The 18,533-nt window shown below is 36.8% G+C and overlaps 1 long non-coding RNA gene across 2 annotated transcripts; it reads left to right on the top strand.

Moving 5' to 3' along the window:
* The first annotated feature begins 4,653 nt into the window (after nucleotides 1–4,653).
* On the top strand, nucleotides 4,654–5,265 carry LOC121234062. 2 transcript variants are annotated; one of them, XR_005934287.1, is made up of 2 exons: nucleotides 4,654–4,768; nucleotides 4,903–5,265. It is a non-coding gene; the product is annotated as an uncharacterized LOC121234062 (long non-coding RNA). The 2 variants fall into 2 exon arrangements; XR_005934288.1 differs by having other exon boundaries at nucleotides 4,857–5,265.
* Nucleotides 5,266–18,533: the final 13,268 nt, after the last annotated feature.

Below are 18,533 nucleotides of genomic sequence, written 5' to 3'. Positions count from 1 at the left end.
AAAAAAAAATGAAAAAAAAATTTTAAGAGAAGAAGAAAATCTCCTATATCATAAAAATTATTTTTATCTTTAATTCATATCGTTTCGTTAAACATATGTATTATATATCAATATTAGTGCACGAATTGGTGCACAAACTTGCTTGCAATAAGATTTTTCCTTAAAGAATTTTTGGGTGCGTGTGTATGACGACCCCAAGCCGAGATGGAGCATTATCTCAGTGGAGCTCCTTTGGTCACTCGGGAGCGGAATATACTGAGTGACGTCCCTGGGTTATCGCTTAGCAACAACGGGATCGGACGGGATGGTCTCGTGCCGATTCCGTGGCCCTTCTGCTGGTGGGGGCTAGAGGATGCTTGGCCATGAACGCGCTGGGTGTGGAACTGGGCATCACTATGAAGCCAGGAAGTGCAGATGGTCCCTAAGAAAGATTATGGTGCATATGGTAAAATAGATTAATGGGCTATTTTATGGGAAAATGATATTTTGGGTCTGTTGCATATTTCTTCATATGCATGCATGTTGGTTGCATTAATATGTTTTTATCTCGTGGTTATTTGGTTTATACTTACTTCGGGTACCGTTTTATGATAACGCAGATTTTGATGCAGAGGAAGATGAGGGTGAGACTGAGGATTCGGTTTCGCCCGAGGAATGATTGGGATCACTCGTATTTGTTTTGGGACTTAATTATATTTTATTTGGGATGACTGTATAACTCTTTTAATCATTTTACTTATGTTAGTTTGTATAAAAATTCTAGTACTTAGTTGACTTATTTATATTTATCCGCTGCGTTACTTATTGTACACTGTTGTCTGTACATACACTTGGCACTATCGTTGGGATGCGTGACCGTGTTGTCACCATCCTGGCGTCTCAATTCCCCTGTTTCCTTACATGGGGGTCGGGGGCGCCATAGTCAAACCGGATCGAGATTGAGACCGGTTGGTCTCGGTCCATGTTTTAGAGGACCAAAAAGTTTCGGTTCGGTCCTGGTCTAGGGTTTTCCCACCCCGGACTAGACCGAATGAAAAATAAAAATAAAAAATATATTTTATATATATTATTTATATAATAATTGTACAATTTATTATATAATTTTCATCTAACCTATCACTATTAACAATATAAAATTTTAAATATGTTATTAATATTTGTTAATATTCTATCAATTAACTAATATATAATATCAATTAGCTAATTATATAGTAATTATATAAATTAATAATGTAATTTTTATCTAATTTATTATCATTGACCATATAAAATATTTTTTTATTCAGTTAGTTAGATAATCCACATTAATAAATCATTTAATTTTAATTTATTATTTTAAATAATTTTTTTTATTAATTGATTTAAAAAAAGATAAAAAAATAAAAAAATAATTGGGCCGAACCTAATGGACCAATTGGACCTGACCAGATTGATAGCTACCGGTTCAATCCGGTCCCTATGGGTGTTCGGTCCGATCCAAAAAATTGATAGATCGAAAATATTTGGTCCATCACCGGACTGGACCAGACCGGACCGAACCAACCGATTTGCACCCTTTATGGACGCTCCACAGGTTGCCCATCGTTATTTCAACAAGATTGTTTGCCTTCATGGCATTCCTCAGTCCATATGGAACGAAACTAGGAGGTTGCAAATCGTAGCTTGGACAACCTTTTGAGGAGCTTGGCCTGTACTAAGTCGAAGCAGTGGGACTTTGCCTTCTCTCAGGCAGAGTTTGCTTACAACTGATTCAGGAATAAAACTATATAGATGAGGCCATTTTAAATGTGTATAGGCAGAATCCTTCGAGCATACTTGACTTGGCACCCATTCCACGTATTGGCTGGTTGCTTGATTGTAAAGGTAGAGGAGATGGCAGCACACCTTTAGGGAGTACACGACCGAGTCAAGCAAGTAATCCAGAAAAGTAATACTAAGTACAAGCCTCAAGCCGACGGTCACCGTCACCAAGTACTTTTTTATGTTGGAGATTTCATTTGGTTTGTGCTAACCTATGATCATTTTTTTTGTTGGCAATGAAGGATAGGAAGATTGGGCCTTGTGAAGTTCTCCAAAAGATCAATGACAATGCATACAGGTTGCGCCTTTCCGGTCGTCTGAGGACCTTTAATGTATTCAATTAATGTCAAACACCTCAGTCCATGTTTTGTCGACGCTTATGTGAACTCGAGGGTGAGTTCTTTCCAACTTAGAGAGATTGATACAGGAGGATTCGAGTATGATAATGCTGAGTTGACATATTTTATGTTGATAACACTGGACTACCTAAAGATGACAAATTTACAAATATGGTAGAAAAATATGAAGATTCCTTGGATTGGCCAATATTACGCACGTGTCAATATTTTGACCATAACTTTAGCTATTGGTATCATAATCTTTCGTATAACTCCAATTCAAAAGTTCTTTTAGACGCACATGTTGTGTTCACCACTTTACACCTGGTGGTCCTTATTTTGACCCTAAAATCATCATTTTGTCCTTCCGAATCATTGATTTAAGTTATATTTTCCTTTTATGGTAATGTTAGAGACGATTCTTATTTAAGTTTGGGTGAGATTTTTTGCAATATATTTATATTATTTTATTACGTATTTCATTTTTATGCATAATTGGAATTTTGCTTTTTCGAACAAGATTCTCAAAATCTCGAGTTACCTTAGCTATTTAAGCTCGGCTTATGGGTTTTAGAACCAGGTTCTCAAAATCTTAGAGTTTTCTCTCTGTTGTACAGTTTTTCTCAATCTCAAATAATATTCCTAATTTCTATTGATTAACTAGCCGTTGGAATAATCATTATTTAGCCCAACGTCAAACTTCCATATGTGTGTGTGGATTGTCCATGGAGCAAAAAACATGTATACGTATCAAGGAAAGAAATATCGATGTAAACTAAAATCAAGCAAAAGATATATAGCCTGCAGCCAACTAAAAATGGTGAGAATTAAATACAATATTGAAGTGTATAAGTTACATTTCTTCTTCTTCCATCTTCTTCTTCTTTTTCTTTACTCTTTACTTCTTTTTGTGATACAGAAAGTTTCTTATATATACACGCAAGTCTTACAACTAATATATATATAAATATATATATGAACTGCAACAATTATCTGCTTTAATCAAAGAGAACCAAAATGAAATAAAGTGGAACGCAAGTGAAGGGGCCAGGATGGGACTTATGAGGCTGCTTTTATAAAGAAAAAGCTTGGAATAATTCATAAAATTCTCATTGCCAGATGGTCCAGCTATGAATTATCAAAACTTGATCTGATCAGGACTGAGGGTGACACGACCTCAATTAAGTCAAACCGATCGATCGAACGGAAAATAAAAGGTTTTCATGTGATGAAACTCCAAAAGCATTGACAATATATAATATTGTTGCTAGGTGGCCGTTAATACTCCATATATATTGCTTGGTGATCTTAGCATGCAGCTAGCATTCGAATAACGTGCGGGCTCCTAATTTATAAAGTGGTCATCAACTAAAACTAAAAGAACATTAAATATAGGCAATACGTGTCTCTAGCTCGACCATGCATCGATCTCAATTCCTATTATCTTCAAACCTTATAAAGGTCGATCTTGACTTCGTTGAAATTAAGCATTTAGGATCAGATTTTTTTTTCTTGCTGTTGAAATTCGATCGGTCCTAATAAGCTTTTCGGATCTGATATATATATATGCACGTAGTCATTATCAGAATGTCAGCGGGGCATGCAGCCAGGCCAAATGTTCCAATATTTGGATGCCCTAAACAACATGCAATGGACCACTTGTATGGATATATGATCTCTTGGTTACAAGTTAAAAGGCATGTAATCATGTAAATGCATGGACTCGATCGATCAAAGAGTACTATATATATTTTTTATGTAAGTGAAAGAGTACTATATATATATATATATATATATATATATAGATTGGATTTGATAGATTAGCATTTACCAATTTAATTTTCATGAACACGAGGACCAATTAATTAACATGATGATCAAATGGTGAAAATTAAGAGATTTATATATATATATATGCATGCGGATCAGATAAAAAATAGAATGGACTTTACTTATATATATAATTATATATGAGGAACAAGCTGTCCTGCCTGGGTTAAATCAACTGATCCAGTAGTATACTAGTACTACTGGATCAGTGGATTGACCAACATGCATATATATATAAATATATATATAATATGCATGATATATACGTCGTGGGTGGTAATAGATGCATGCAGTAGCAGAGTCTTTTAATTTGCAGCACCTTTTTGACCTTCATGTCTCTGATCATCTTTTCCCAAGTTTCAGAATTACATCCCGTCCATGCAGCAAACAACATGTAGCTAGCTAGAAGGGATCAACACTACTAATAGATGCGCATGCACGTGATGCATGGTTTTGGTCCCTTGTAAATCGATCGGGGGAGAATATATTCTAAATCAACCACGTACACTAGTTATTAGGTACGTCGCAACGAGATGACAAAAATAGAAAGAGACAACCAACCATGTTATCACATTGAGGCGAAATAATTAACAAGTTAAATTGCTTTCTGCTAGTTAGCGATTGGATGGAACCTAATACTCCACTTCTGGACATATGGCTATAAAATGAGGCTTGGGGAATGGAGCATTGGCATCCATCCCAGCAGATCCTGAGGAAGAGGGGTCTTGTATGAAGATCAAAGAGTTGTGTTTGATAGCCAAGGATGACTTGCCTAAATCCACTGTGGGGGTTTTCTAAAGGTCAGATATGTACGTTATATGCAAGTATATATCGTAATATATATGCATAAGTATGTGGGGGTAACTTAAGCCATTGCATGGCTTGTAGGCAGTCTCCTTGGGCTAGTCTGACTGGCTCTTATCTTTCATGCTAGACCTCCACTTCCGGATGGCTAAATGCATGTAGGTCTGGCGATGGAACTAGCACTTAATTATTAGCATCGACCCCATGAATGAGAGGAAGAGAGGTCTTGCATGAAGATCAAAGAGTCATGTTTGATAGCCAAGGATGACTTGCCTACATCCACAGTACTGGGGTTTCATCAACTTGCGATCGAGATAAGAATGAATGAATATTGCTAACTTTTATGTATAGCAAAAAACGTCACGATCTCATCATGACGTGGTTTATAGGCAGTCTCCTTTGGCTAGTCTGAATGACTCTTATCTTTCATGCTAGATCTTCATCTTCCATGTATCGTGCACATTTGGAACCAGTCGAATTAAATCTTTTTTTTGATAATTGAGTGGAACCAGTCGAATTAAATCTTATCCTTTCAAGTAATTCTGTACGTATGTGCTTGAGCATTCAACAAGCTGTTTTCTTAAAACTCGAAGAATATGATGCACAGATCAATTGCTTTGTGCGTACATACGTAGGCTTCGGATTCAATTCATGTAATGATCATCTATTCTTGTATATCCAGCTCACTACAACAAATAAGCTCTTTTGGGACCAAAAGTTTTATCCCAAAATATTGAATTTTCACTACAAGAAAAATGGGTATTTGTGACCAATTATTTGCAACGAGAAGGACTATTTGCGACGAAAACAAACTTATTTTAATAGGAAATAATCATTTTGTTGAAAAATTTGGTCCCAAAATATATTTTAGGACGAAAATAAAGCGTCTCAAAGTCATCCTAATATCACAGTCCCAAAAGGTATTTTGGGACGAAAATCAAAATTCGTCCCAAAAAATACATTTTAGGATGGAATATTTTTGCTAGACCGTTCGATCACGGTCGAACGAAATTTTTTTCTAAGATGATTGAATTTTGTCTCAAGAATTCGTTCAAACAATATGTCTGTTCGAACGGGTATTTCATGGCTGGTCGATCGATACTAATCCATTCGACCAAATAAACATGAAGAAACAGTCGAATGAAAAAATTGATGATTGAACATAAATTATATTAATTTTTATAATTGAATAAGCCGTTCGAACGTGTTTGAACTCTAACTTGTGAGGTTTGAATGGTTGTGTCCGATGTATATATGTTTGAACGTTTGATGATCATTCGAACGGTTAGTATTTTCATAGAGAATACTAATTTAAAACCGAATAGATATTTATATTTAAAAAATACATTACAAATTGTTCAATATAAATAAAACTAATCAATAAGTTAGAACTAAATAAATAAAAGTGTAATAATACTAATAATGTTATTAGTACATAATTTTATAAATCCTACAATTTATGGAAAACATGAAAATCAATTGCTTGGACGCCTGAATTATTGCATAAGCGTCTGCATTTGGAGTTGTATCTCTCTTTGTTGATCTTCTTGCTATTTTATGCGCATCTTCATGTCTGCTTGTTTCATCAATTGAGCTTCTAACTCATGTTATTTTGCAATCAATTCTTCGATCCTAAAATTTGCATTATCTAACGCAATTGCATTAGTACTTGACGTTGACGAAGAGCCTGAAGGCTACACACAGCGACCCAAACCCTTCAAATATTCTGAACGTTGACGTAGAACTTGTGTAAAAATCTCAACATTACTTGTTGATGAATTCTGATCTGATGTAGCTTCAGCACGGAGGGTAACTATTTTATCATACACAACATATAAAATTAATATTGACACAATAATTTAAATATGTTTAATTAAAAAAAATTATAATACTTACGTCATTCTCACGAGCATCATGATGTGTCCACTCTCCATTATTATTAGTATGTGATGCAGCATATAATTTTGTCAAATCATAATTGGTGTCTGACTCTTGCTACAAGAGACGTTGTTAAAATATAAAGTCAATATTAAAAACAAACTATATAGAATAAAAAAATAATACATTACCAATTTCAGAGAAAGGCAATGGAAAGATATTGAGCCTGCATGATGATGAATCTTTAACTTCGATCTATTTGTTTTGTTTATAGAACTTCGCTCCTGCATAGAAGTTGTAAAAATTAGTAAGTGAGAATTATAAATAGGACACATAAAGAATTCATTTAATTTACCTTATGTGATGGATCCTTAAACACGTCGCAATTTTTTTTTCAATTTTCAGGTTAGACATTCTGACAAGGAGGATGACGTGCATCTTCCTTGTTCTCATATTTCTTGTAATGCTCGTGACACATTGCCTTATACTTGCGGAATGTATTACACATCAGCTCATCTACAGTTTTACTCTCCTCTCTCCAACCAAACAATGCTTCTTTATAAGCTCTTCCATATCTTGCGGGACTTTATGCCATGAACTCTTAGCCAAAGGTGCATAAGTCTGTGTAAGAGCACCCACATGTGATGCAAGCCAAGCTGCTCATTGTCCCTGCCTCTGGTATGTTCGTTAGGAATGTTAATCTTAATCTTACTCACTTTACGATATTTATCCAACGTCACGCCTCTAGTAGTGTCTCGTTCGTAACGAGATTGCACTATTATCTCTATAAAATAATATTTAGTTATTTACCTCGTATCAATTATCTTAATTGAAAAAAATGAGTATTAACTATTTACCTTGTTCCATAGACTTAGTATCTAATGGTGAGTTAGACAGAGAGTTAGGAACAAGTAGAGATGCATGGGATGCAAACTTCCTTCCTCTTTGGTAGCATAATTGCGAGATACTGTATAATGTGAACAAAAAATCGGTAAATCATTTGCATCAATTTCATCTGTAAATTCACTCTCATCATCTGCTGATACTTCAGATGACTCAACACTTTGATCAACTGTCGCATTAAATATTTCAGCTTCAATATCTTCCCTATGTAATGGGATCATCTCATATTGGCTCAAGTCTACAAATAAGTTAAAAGCAGGTTGATTTTCTTGGTATGCTTCTTCGCCTCAAGGATAACATCATAAATATTTTTAGGAAAATACTTTTGTACTACTTGTTATTGATTGTCTAACTCAAGATCGTCTAAATAGAATACTTGAGATGCTTGGGAAGCCAAGATAAAATGATCATTTTCATACCTTTTTTTAATGTATTAATACTAAAAAAATATTCATCGCGGCATTTTTCCCTTCAAGGATTACTTAAAATCCCATCAATCACACTTAAATATATAAACCACAAGCTCTTCCACATATCTCATTCCAATTATATCTATGGTAACTCCATAAAAATCAACGTTGTCTCCTAAATATTAAGTGTATTTTAAGTATCCTTAATATCCTAAATATTAAGTGTATTGTAAGTATCCTAATTATTATATTTTTTTAATATTAAGTGCATTTTAACTATCATTGTAAATTCATATTCCAAGTATTACTTATTTTTTAATTATACATTATAGTTATGAATACTTAATTATCTTATAAGTATGTTTTTAGGTCAAGTATTAATAATTTTTATGTTTATTATTGTTAAGTTATTTATAACACAAGTATCACAACTCAGGAGTATAACCGTTTGAATACTTAAATGTCTGTTCGAACAGAATAATTCGTTCGAACGGAAGATTATAGTGTTCGAATGGTTTCAACCCAAAATCCAAACGAGAGTTAGAGAAGAAACACAATCTCAGAAAACTTCACAAACTCATTTTCAGAAAAAACTAAAAATATACAACATATATATTTCGAATAACAACTATATATACAAAACATGACAAACATACAACATATATTCCTACATAATATATATATATATAAACTATAAAATGAATAAACACCTATATTAAAGTATAGATTTCTCCAATAAACACGTACACAATATAAATATAAAAAATAGAATCAATAATTGATTTGGAAATAAAATAAAAAATAAAACCATATATTTAATCAATATAAGTGTGCAACCCTCTTTGTAAGATGATAGAATGAAGGATTGTGTGAAAAAAATGAAGGATTTTAGAGAAAAAATGGAGAAGAGAGGAAAGGAGAATATAGCAAAATGAGGGACTGACGGTGCGCGGAAATGTTTTAAGCTCTAATTTACCGTTCAAACGGAAATAATTGGAGGTCAAACACGAAAAATTTCAGCACGCAAGTTTTCTCACTGCAAAATTTTTTGGCGAACTATTCGAATGGTCATAAAGTACAATTGAACGGTATTCCACAAGTCATTAATTAGCAAGATATTTTCCCACTACTGTAATAAACCGTTCGAATAGTTTTTCATACGTTCAAACGCAAAATATAGCCTTCGAACAATTTATGGATACAATTTGAACGTACGTACCTTAATGTTTAAGTATATTTATTTTTATTATTATACATATTAAATGATAGTATACTATAAAGTATCATATATATTGTACTATACTAAAGTATAAAAGAAAATGTAAGATCATATATATAGTAATTTATACTATACTGTCATATATATAGTATCATATATAGCATAGTAAAGTGTTATAATATATTACTATTATACTATAATAACAATTATATATAATAGTAATTTTCATTTAAAGTATTATACTATCATAGTATATATATATATATATATATATATATATATAATATAATATACTATAATATTATATATATTACAGTATATATAATCTACTATAATAGTATATATATTATACTAAATTATAGTATTAGAAATTTCATTTAAAACAGATACTAATTATAATATACATTTTTACTAAATTTGAAATATATATTGTTCGATCGGTAAATATTACCGTTCGAACTGTTCTTAAAAACAATTTGAATGGTTAAATATAGTGTTCGAACGGTTCTGCACATATAAATTATCGCGGGCAAAGGCATTTCAACGCCGCCATCCCCAACCATTTGAAAATCTAGAGAAAATGTTTGAACGTCCATAAATCGCCACCGTCTACTGCCGTAATCAACACCCACGTCGAACACTCATCCTCCTAAGTGAAGGTATGCTCTTTTTAAGTTATTTTACTGTTTATTTTTATAATTTATAATTTTATAATTTTATTCGTTTTCTCTAGAAAAATTATATTTTTTCATCAATAGGCATCGTAGAACACCACAAATCCACCGTAGGATGTTTAGAAATAAAGTGTAGTATGTATTTTGTCATAGAAACTAACTGAATCGATGTATTTCATGTGTTTTCATGGCCGTTGAATTGATTCAGCCATGGGCAAGCTCGATCTGTTTTCCTTTCAAACGGGTTTAACCTGTCCAATCGAACACTTTTGTGACGTTCGAACGGTTTGAGCCAAACAAGATGTTGTCCGTTCGAATGTTATAGTATCCGTTCGAACGTTACATATATCGTTCGACCAATAATTTTATATTAACTTATTACTGTTCTATCAATTAATTTATTAAATTGCTATTACTATATAATTTTGTGAATATTTTCTCATATTAGATTTTATCATTAATATTGAATATATATTTTATTTTTTAAATTTCAGGTTTATAATAATGTATTATAGGGGCCATAAACGTGACAGATCAGACGAACCTTCCATCTAAACAATTTGAGAATAGACTGTTTCACTAGAACGGCAAGTAAAAATGTCTGATTTTGTGACTATTATAGGATATATGATTTGTTGTGCAGCTGGAGGTGATATAAATATTGCATAAAGATTAGTTACACAAGCATACCTAAGATATTGTACAGTCTATCACTTCAGTCATGTCTAACAATTCAAAGAACTACCATCTGGTGGGACATGCACAAAATTGTATAACTTGCAATAATTTATTTTAATAGATAACGGAACATTAGAATAGTCACCTTACATCTGTACTTCAATTTCTAAGTGAATTCCCCTAGTAAAAAGGATTCCTACTAGTAAACTATTGAATTTAACTATATTCTATATAATTTCTAGATTTTTTAAAAATATATATGATTAAATGTGTAAAAATATATTAATGAGAATAATATATATTATAATTTATTATGACAAAAATTATTTATTCTTTATATATATATATATAAAATAAGATTATATTAATAACTTAATATTAATGTTCATGTTTAGATTAAAATTTTATGTTATATTGGTTTCATATTATAAGATTAAGATTTATAGATTATATCAAATGTTATATTAAAAATTATAAGATTAAAATTTTATTTTATATTAATTAGAAATTTAGCATATAATAGAATATCCAAAACACTCTCTCTTTCTTCCTTGATTTTTCCTTCTACCAAACTCCTTTTACCTTTCTTCCTCCTATGTGAATTTCCTCTCCATTTCTCATGTGTTTATTTTCTCTTCTGTTAGGTTTTATTTTCTTGCATTTTCTCTGATCCCATTGTTGAAGCCCTTGTAAGATTTCAATCATGTCCTCATGTTTTTCACCTCACTATTGTTGTTTCCTTCGCACGAAAATGAGAAAATTGCAAGTTTGAGTTTTAGACAAACCTTCGTCACAGCAACACCACTCGAATCCCTTTGCTTTTAGGTGGTCTTCATCCTTCAACCACATCTCTCGTGAGTTTCAAATCAAAGGTAAGTATGTGACTATTTTTTTATTTTTTTTTTATTTTTTTATTGTGGATTGATTTCGAAGTGGTGTGTGAGGATTTTAACCAAACAAAATCCAAACTCCCTCAAAGATTTTTTCCCCATTTTTAAAGAAATCTCAATTTGAAAATTAAACCCATAAATAGGGCTTGGATTGGTCAATTCAATCCTCTATCTCATTGAATTTTTGATTTGTCAGATTTTTATTTTTTTTTAAGTTGCAAAATTCTCCCTCGCGTTTTCCTCTTACAAATCTGTCGTTGTTTCAGAGGTTTGGATTCGTAGGGAAGGTGGCCAAAATGATAACGATCTTGTATTTGAACGTGTTGACCACCTGCTTTAGCTACGACTTGCTCTTGTTTTCCCCTGACGGCTACAACATGCCCCTCATTTGGTCTTGCCTCATGTTCAACCATCTCCTAACATTATGGGATTAGAAGACCAATGCATTGAGTTTGGCTCACCTACCTCCCCTCCAGCACTAGATAGGCGATTTCACTTCCTTTTAAGGGATAGATCTATGTTCCCTCTTTTACTAGAGTAAAGATTTGTCACTGCTTTCTTTTCCAAGGATACGGAGAGAGCATCAAAAGTTCTATTAAGGTTCTCTAAGTAATCAAGGGGAGGGGATAAAATATCTCAGACCCATAATGGGTTTCCAAGTCCAGCCTAAGGGGGGATCATATCAGGATGGAAGTGGGAGAGGAAGAAAGGAGGGGGCAAAAGGTTGAGAAAAGAAAATGTGTCAGGAGGTAAAATAGGAGATGTGACATAAAGGAGAAGAGATGTGACGTAAAGAGGACAACGGATAGAAGATAAAAGGGAGGGAACTTCATCCAGACTGCTACTTCGACTTTTCCTTCAGGTTTTTCAACCTAGCGACGGGAGCTCCAAAGAGGGGATCTCCATCAAAAAATAGATTTATGATCTCTATTGTACTGCGAGGAAAAGTGAGCATGAGAGACTGTAAAACAATCATATTATAGTAGATTTTTCATCTCCAAACGCCTGTAGATATAGGCATTATGCCAAACTACGTAAATATGTGTGTCTCACTCTCTTGTATTTTTTCTGCATTTATTTTCCATTCACTGTCATAGATGTATGCACCGAACTGCCACCAAAGGCTCCAAACCATCCTAATCGAGGTTTGAATTGTCGTAATAGGCAGGAAATGATTCTTTCTCCCCTTTTGACTTGTTGCGCTATTTTTGGGCATTAACAACAAGTTTAATGCATCATTACCTATTGCAGTTTTCAACTGACCTGAGCTATATTATTGATATTATTGCTCTTCTTTTTCCTTTTTTTTTTTTTTTTGTATTTTTATGTACTGAATTTGTTGTAACGGGATATTTGTTGACACTTTCCATCCACTCCTTTTGTATCTCTCTTTTAGATTAACGAAATATGTGAATGATCGTAAGATTCATGCTTTATGGATCAAGTTGGCTAGCAATAGAAATAATAAATGGCCTATGACTTGATGGTGGATATTTCCCCAAGACGAAGAGGATCTCATCTGAATCTTGTTAGAAAATCGAAGGTAGCAGCTACATAAGATCAAAGACGTGGTGAGGGCATTTTAAGGGTGTAACTTTTTAACCATAACATTACTAATCAAATTTTAAAAAATTATGTGACAACTTACAAACAACCGTACCCGTTACCCTCACTCTAGGTTTGTCATTTTCAACATGATATATAGCAAATTATGAAATTGAGCCTCCATAGATGGCCAGATTTCTACATCGTCAATATATATAGGAAAAATGTGATTTACAATATGACTTGATCAATGTACTGCTACCTACTTACTATATGTGTTGATGGTCTAAAAATCACACAACAGACCGGAATGGGAGAAATAGTCATTCCCAGCCCACTAGGGTAACTTGGGCCTCGATTGGTGTTGTTAGAAGCCCTCGGCAGCTCGCCGGTGCAGTTATACGGTGTCAGTGCATACGTCCATGGCAGTAAAATGCGTAGAGAAAATAAGAAAAGATGGACTCATGGGTTTACGTGGTTCGACATAATGCCTATGTCCATGGGCTTTTGGGGTCCACTATAATATTTTTATTTATAGTCTCTCATGGCCTCTTATGGTCTCTCATTCCTCACTGTATAGTGGAGGCTTCGAATACATTTACTGGAGAAAAATCATTCGTTGGAGTTCCTTGTTCCTAGGTTGAAGGATAGGTCGAAGAGGAAGAAGAAGAATTGAAGAAGAAGAAGAAGATGATCCCCCTGGGAGTCGTCCGGACCCCTTATTTATCTGATTGCTTTTCCCGCGTGTGCCCCAGTAGTGACAAGGTCAAGTTTGTCTTGCGTGTTTGCACAAGGCTCATGCGAGTCTAGGGACTCGGCTTTGTTGAATGGGAGTCGGCGAGTCTAGAGACTTGGTCTTACCCTGCAGCGAGTCTAGGGACTCGACTTCTTCGTGAGTCTAGGGACTCGGATTTGTTGAACGGGGGATCGGCGAGTCTAGAGACTCGACCTTACCCCGCAGCGAGTCTAGGGACCCAATTTCGTGGCGAGTCTAGGGAACAGCTTTGTTAGATGGGGGGTCGGCGATTCTAGGGACTCGGCCTTACCCCGAACGAGTCTAAGGTCCCGACTTCGTGGCCAGTCTAAGGACTCGACTTTGTTGAATGGGAGGTCGGTGAGTCTAGGGACTTGGCCTTACCCAACAACGAGTCTAGGAACCCGACTTCGTGGCAAGTCTAGGGACTCAACTTTGTTGAACGGTGGGTCGATGAGTCTAGAGACTTGGCCTTACCCCGTAGTGAGTCTAGGGATCTGACTTCGTGGTGAGTCTAGAAACTCGATTTTGTTAGATATGAGGTCGGCGAGTCTAGGGACTTGGCCTTACCCCTCAATGAGTCTAGGGATCCAACTTTTTGGCGAGTCTAGAGACTTGACTTTATTAGATGGGGGTTGGCAAGTCTAGGAATTTGGCCTTACCCCGCAGACCGAGTCTAGGGACTCGGCTTTGTCGGAAGGGGGGTTGGCGAGTCTAGGGAGTTGGCCTTACCCCGTAGTGAGTCTGGGGATCTGACTTCTTAGTGAGTCTAGGGACTCGACTTTGTTGAACGCAAGGTCGGCGAGTCTAGAGACTCTGCCTTACCCCGCAACGAGTCTATGGACCCGACTTCGTTGAACGAAGGTGAACGTCGGTGCAAAATTGCTCTGCTAGAGCGCGGGACCACATGACCTATGTTCCACACTAAAGGAAGTAACGAATAAATAAATTCACACAAATTTTGAGAAATAATACTGAGAAGTTTTTAGTTACTGTGATCAATTTTTACTTGACCGACAATTGTTCGTAGCTGTCTGTCGCTTCTCCCTTGTTTGCCCCTATTCCCCTCTTTCTCTCTTTTTTCTCTCTTTTTTTTTAGAGTTTGTGAGCACCATTGCATGGGACATGTAGGTTTGACTCAACGTGGGGTCTGACAAGTCTCGTGCAAACGAGGAACCGTGTCTGAGCAAGTGAGGAATGGTGCGAACCGTGCAGGTGAGCCCGCCCGAGCCCTGCAAATGGGGCACTGTCCAAGCCCTGTACAATAGGGTTTGAGTCCTGTGGAAGTGGGGAGTCTGAGCACTGTGTAGTGGCATCTGAGTCCTGGGCAAGCGGGGAGTCTAAGCACAGTGTAGCGGCGTCCTAGCCTTGTGTAGTTGCGGTGGTTCACCCAAGCTGAGTAGAGTTCATCGGTTCACTCCCTTGCAACGAGTGGTTTGGTCCGAGTCCATGCATGCCTGTTCGCGTAGTCTCATGCGGTTAGTGATCTGGTCTGAGTTGAGGAGAGTTCGCAGGTCTGCTCCCGTTCGGGGAGTGGTCTTTTCCCAGACCATGCAAGTGAATAGTCCGGACATTGTGGTCGAGGAGCTGGGCAAGTGGGCACTGTGCTGAGCCTCATGCAAGTAGTGGGCTCGTCGAGCAAGTGAGATTCCCGAGCTGAGGGGAGCAACATGAACAGCCAGTGGTTCTCGACTGGCGACTGCCGAGTATATGACTTCCAAGCCGGTGACCCCCAAGCAGATGGTTCTGTCCAAGCTGGTGGGCTCCCATGCATGAGCTTCCTGTGTCGCTAGGTCCCATCTAGATTACTCTCAAGCGGGAGGGGCCTTCATGTGCAGAGGAGGTGCCGCTGAATTCTTGGGCTGAGTAGATCCTTGACAGAGGAGTCCCGAGGGGAATGGGCTGTGGAGATACCGAGTTGGTTGGCAACGATGAGGACTCCCAAGCTGGGTGACCGGCGTCCCAGCAGTGGAGTTCCGAGCAAAAGCTTTCTCATGTGGTGTTTCCTAAGTAATGGCTTTTTCTCATGCAGAAGAGGTGCCTGGCCGACGGAGTACGTCACTAGCGATTGAGGTTGCCGACTGGTTAATTAGAGCCCAGTGGTGACCTGGTCAGTAGGTGGGTGCCGTGAGAGGAGGAGAATCGGGTGCACAGCGTCGAGAGCCTGCTTCTTGTTGCTGTGCATGACGCTCCCATCCTCTGTTGACAAAGGATGCTTGTACCGGACATAAGTTATCAGTAGGCCACGCGGTGGTTGCCTGATGCCGTGCTCCTTGCTTCATAGGGTTTCGGCGGGTGATAGAAACTCCCGACGGCCCAAGTGGTGGCCGCTAGAGAGTTAGAAAGGCTCATGGTGGCCACCGTGAGCCCCTCAGGGGTACGAGGCAGACACCATGCACAACATGCACGGCATGCACCTGTAGTGACCTCCACTGTCGCGACAGAGAATGCAGGCGACCCTCGTGGGGGCCTGGGGAGCCTACCGGCTGTGCCACGGTGCGGGCGCGAGGCTTTCCACTGGTGCACATCTGTTTGCCGTGCATTGCACTGTGCACTTAAGTGCACAATGCCGTGCGTGACATCTGTGCATGCAATTTATTGTGCACTTATGTGCACAGTAATTCCTTACTAGTACCTGTGCCTCGAGCCTAAAGTACACTCCCTCGAGTCGGGAAAAAGAGTGGCTTGGGCATTTAGACTGCAAGCGCCATGTGCAGGCACTTACGGGTGAGCCCTAATTTTGTCATGGCGTCATTAATAAAAATAAGAGCAGAGCAACTGAGTGTACTTATCTGGAGTAAGTTTCGCTTGTTTATTCGAAGATTATCCAACGCACCAGAAAATTATCATCCTCGCACCTTCGGCTTAGAAAGTGATCCCATAGACGACGCCGTTGTTGATGGTCTAAAAATCGCACAATAGGCTGTAAGGGGAAAAAGGGTTATTCTCAACCCACTGGAGCGACTTGGGCCTCAATTGGTGTTGTTAGGTGCCTTCGGTAGTGCGCCGGTGGGGTTATATGGTGTCGATAGGTACGTCCATGGCGGTGAGATGCATATAGAAAATAAAAGAAGATGGATACATGGGTTTAAGTGGTTTGGCATAATACCTACGTCCACGGGCGTTTGGGGTCCACTATAATATTCTTGTTTACAGTCTCTCATGGTCTCTCATTTCTCATTGTACAACGGTGGCTTCGCCAGAACTCCTTGTTCCCAGGTTGAAGGAGAAGTCGAGGAGAAAGAAGAAGAACCAAAGAAGGAGAAGATGATCCCCCTGGGAGTCGTCCGGACCTCCTATTTATTTGATTGCTTTTCCCGCGTGCGCCCTTGTAGTGATAAGGCCAAGTCTGTCTTGCATGTCTGATCGTGCCCCCTTGACAACCCCATGCCTCATGCCGTCCTTCTCCCCTAACAGCCCCTTCACCCACATTATCTCCTGACCCCCTCATCCCCCTAACCCTTCTGGTCCCCTCTTGTTCTCTAGCTCCTAATCAGGTGGGCTAGCCCGGTCTTTGGGCCCTGGAGTTTTACCCCCTCACAATATGAATAAATTATTTGGAAGCCTGATCAATACATGCATTCTTCTGAATTAATCTTACTTTTTGTAGATCAGTTATAGATTACTTGGATCAACCAAATAATCGACTGCCTTGTTATAATTCGGACACCGAATTCAAAGTTATCGATTGAGATCGTTTAACTATGTTTTGAAGTACTTTAAAAGTAACTATTACTATATAACTACTATTCATTTATCAAAATTAGATGTTAGCTCGTGATTGTAAAATAGTGTTCAGATTGTGTATTTCAGATACTATTAATTTTGCAAATGTATAGTATCTTTGGTGCTTTATTCTATCTAGGTCCAACTCCATTTCCCTCTTCATCAGTTTTGACTTATCCAATATATGTTTGATGTCTTGAATTCTAATTGAGTAGAATTTATTGTGAGTCATCAAATCTTATTTCATAGGATTCTATGATTCTCTTAGGATGGATGAAATCTAATATACTACAAACAGATTCCATGCCAAAAAAAAAAGGTGATAGAGAAATTACTTGTTAATTTTGTTTATTTTTGATACTTGCAAAACCAATCACTCATTCACTAGAATGGCAAGTGTTTCATTATGGTGCTGCCCTCTCTTGTTGGGAACTTTGAAAATGTCATCCTGATAATTTGTTCACACTTCACTGGAGAGATACAAAAAAAAAAATAGAAGTCCTCATCTGAGAGTTTATCACCAACTCAAAAGTTGATATGCACTTATCTAAAGATAAATTTGGATATGCAAATCTGGAATGACATTACAACCATTCATCTAAAAAAAAATATTACCATAAATGTACCTATAAAAATTCATAAAGATTCATAAAAACTCATAAAAATTCTCAAAAATTTCCTGAAATACATTCAATACATAACAATAACATTCAATACATAAAAATTCCTTAAAATACATTCAATACATAAAATTTCCCTGAAATACATTTAATACACAAAAATACATTCAATCCCAAGGAATTATATTCAATACAAAAAAATACATTCAATCCCAAGGAACTATATTCAATATGCAAAAATCTTTTCCATCCCAAGGAATTGCATTGGTTGTAATTCATCCAACTCAAATTGTACCCGTTGTGATCCATCCAACCCAAATTGTATCTATAACAAATAATATAAAAATATTAACCGTGATGTCGATACTAGTATTAAAGTATAAAAATATTAAAAATATTACACTTTATTGACTCTCAAACACTTTTTTGGCTGCAAATGAGTTCATTGAGCTCTTCTGTGAATT

Source organism: Juglans microcarpa x Juglans regia, chromosome 6D (assembly GCF_004785595.1).
Source record: "Juglans microcarpa x Juglans regia isolate MS1-56 chromosome 6D, Jm3101_v1.0, whole genome shotgun sequence".
Classification (NCBI taxonomy): Eukaryota; Viridiplantae; Streptophyta; class Magnoliopsida; order Fagales; family Juglandaceae; genus Juglans; species Juglans microcarpa x Juglans regia.
The sequence above is the reverse complement of the archived record's forward strand: the minus strand, read 5'-3'. Positions and strand labels throughout refer to the sequence as shown.